This window comes from Papaver somniferum, unplaced genomic scaffold, assembly GCF_003573695.1.
Source record: "Papaver somniferum cultivar HN1 unplaced genomic scaffold, ASM357369v1 unplaced-scaffold_48, whole genome shotgun sequence".
Lineage (NCBI taxonomy): Eukaryota > Viridiplantae > Streptophyta > Magnoliopsida > Ranunculales > Papaveraceae > Papaver > Papaver somniferum.
Window position 1 is genome coordinate 1,307,493 of NW_020647415.1, and position 3,510 is coordinate 1,311,002.

Here is a 3,510-nt window from a genome sequence, read left to right on the forward strand (position 1 = left end):
CGTAAGACCTTTACATACGAAGGCAAAAATACGACCTCATAGATAATACAAGAAAAAAAGTTATTCATGTTCCACATGTGCTCACACCAAGAGAAGTTTATGATAGAGGATAACAATCATACTTGGTCTATCAATATATGCCAAATAACAAGAGGCAAGAATGGGAATGCAAAGGAAGTGTTATTTGCCCCACTTTGACAGTCTTATATGCGTATGAAGAGGTCAAAAATACGAATCAAAGAAAAGAAGATTTAAATTAATAAGATGAAAGCAGAATTTACAACAAAATATTACAACAAGAAGAAGCGATCAATTTTCATCTTCCTCATTTCGCTCAGTTTCAGAATCACTAGTTTCTTCTTCAGAATCTTCTTCTCCATCAGTAACTTGGATGTCAGGAATGGGTACATTTTCATGAATCACCGGAAAACTGTACTTTTAAAAAGGAATACCATTCTCCAGACAAACTCTTTTAACAGCAGCCTCACGAGAACGATTAGCATCGTTACTGTTATTTTGGATTAAGTTGAACCAGTTTTCCTTCGATTGCTGATACTTGGAGTTACGAGCGGATGATTCTTCTTCTTTAGCAGCTAAGCGAGTTTCTAATTCTGCAATTTTCTTTTGATACTATTTCACTTTCTCTGCGAAGTATCACCAAATGAGTTAAAATAATAGACAATAATCTTAAGAGTACGAGTGAAGATCAAAGAACAACAAATGACCTTCATAATTGGAAATAATGTCTGCGACCAATGTGGAATGCTCATTTTGAAGGCTAACACATACACCTAAATTGTTTCTAGCATCATTCAGAACTCTAGCATCCCAATTAAATTCAGCCTCACTTTCTATAAGGAGTTGAGATCGAATTAAGTTTCCTTCCTCGATAAGCGTGTCCCTCTCACGAAAAGCTGAATCACGTTTTATTTTAACTCAAATAATAGATTCTTGAAAATTTTCTAGTGCTTTTGCACCCCTACGAGCGATTTCATCTTTTTCAATAATAAGTTTGTTTTTCTTCTCCTCCAATACTTGAACTGCTTCCCTCCTCTCATAAACACGTCGTTTAAAACTATTGGCAGAGGATAATGCACTTCTATGGCATTGTATAAGGTAGTATATTCAACGATAATGCCCATCCGATCCCGGAACTTGAGTTGTGGAGATTTGGGGTGAGAATTAAACGATAATGCCCATCCGGGAGAGATACCTTAAATTTTCAGTCTAAGATAGTAATCTTAGATTGAGAGGCTAAGGTGAGAAAGGCTCTCCCAAGGAGTGCATAAAATCGATCAGGGAGTCGAGGTACACGGTTGAGTCAAGAGTGCCCGGGGCGTCTGGAGCGTACCTTGCCACTCTTGACAAGTCCTGACTATGATGCACTCGGTCCGAAGATACCCCACTTAGGGTGAAGTCTTGTAGTTTAAAGGTTACAAGACTGCGAAATCAACTGGTTGTTGAAAAACTGGATGGGAAGAGCCATAATCTTAACCCGATACAGGTAAGATTCCATGAAGGGGAAACCATGGGGAAGATAAGGTTGACACCCTCCATTAGGGAGTTGAATTGTGTCAAAAGTCGTAAATGTCACAAGACTTTTAGGTCGTACGAGTATTAAGACTTGTGATATTTATGCGAATTAACCTGATGAGGAAATAATATAAGAAAATGATAAGACGAGATCAATGGGTCAATACACTACGGTGTAAAGACTGCCTGCGATTTCGTCGCACATAAACAGAGGCATCGTAAGACCTTTACATACGAAGGCAAAAATACGACCTCATAGATAATACAAGAAAAAAAGTTATTCATGTTCCACATGTGCTCACACCAAGAGAAGTTTATGATAGAGGATAACAATCATACTTGGTCTATCAATATATGCCAAATAACAAGAGGCAAGAATGGGAATGCAAAGGAAGTGTTATTTGCCCCACTTTGACAGTCTTATATGCGTATGAAGAGGTCAAAAATACGAATCAAAGAAAAGAAGATTTAAATTAATAAGATGAAAGCAGAATTTACAACAAAATATTACAACAAGAAGAAGCGATCAATTTTCATCTTCCTCATTTCGCTCAGTTTCAGAATCACTAGTTTCTTCTTCAGAATCTTCTTCTCCATCAGTAACTTGGATGTCAGGAATGGGTACATTTTCAGGAATCACCGGAAAACTGTACTTTGACAAAGGAATACCATTCTCCAGACAAACTCTTTTAACGGCAGCCTCACGAGAACGATTAACATCGTTACTGTTATTTTGGATTAAATTGAACCAATTTTCCTTCAATTGATGATACTTGGAGTTACGAGCGGATGATTCTTCTTCTTTAGCAGCTAAGCGAGTTTCTAACTCTGCAATTTTCTTTTGATACTATTTCACTTTCTTTGCGAAGTATCACCAAATGAGTTAAAATAATAGACAATAATCTTAAGAGTACGAGTGAAGATCAAAGAACAACAAATGACCTTCATAATTGGAAATAATGTCTATCGTTCAGAACTCTAGCATCCTAATTAAATTCAGCCTCACTTTCTATAAGGAGTTGAGATCGAATTAAGTTTCCTTCCTCGATAAGCGTGTCCCTCTGACGAAAAGCTGAATCACGTTTTATTTTAACTCAAATAATAGATTCTTGAAAATTTTCTAGTGCTTTTGCACCCCTACGAGCGATTTCATCTTTTTCAATAATAAGTTTGTTTTTCTTCGCCTGCAATACTTGAACTGCTTCCCTCCTCTCATAAAAACGTCCTTTAAAACTATTGGCAGAGGAGAATGCACTTCTATGGCATTGTATAAGGTAGTATATTAAACGATAATGCCCATCCGATCCCGGAACTTGAGTTGTGGAGATTTGGGGTGAGAATTAAACGATAATGTCCATCCGGGAGAGATACCTTAAATTTTCAGTCTAAGATAGTAATCTTAGATTGAGAGGCTAAGGTGAGAAAGGCTCTCCCAAGGAGTGCAGAAACTCGATCAGGGCGTCGAGGTACACGGTTGAGTCAAGAGTGCCCGGGGTGTCTGGAGCGTACCTTGCCACTCTTGACAAGTCCTGACTATGATGCACTCGGTCCGAACATACCCCACTTAGGGTGCAGTCTTGTAGTTGAAAGGTTACAAGACTGCGAAATCAACTGGTTGTTGAAAAAACTGGATGGGAAGAGCCATAATCTTAACCCGATACAGGTAAGATTCCTTGAAGGGGAAACCAGGGGGAAGATAAGGACGACACCCTCCATTAGGGAGCTGAATTGTGTCAAAAGTCGTAAATGTCACAAGACTTTTAGCTCGTACGAGTATTAAGACTTGTGATATTTATGTGAATTAACCTGAAGAGGAAATAATATAAGAAAATGATAAGACGAGATCAATGCGTCAATACACTACGGTGTAAATACTGCCTGCGATTTCGTCGCACATAAACAGAGGCAACTTAAGACCTTTACATACAAAGGAAAAAATACGACCTCATAGATAATACAAGAAAAAAAATTATTCAT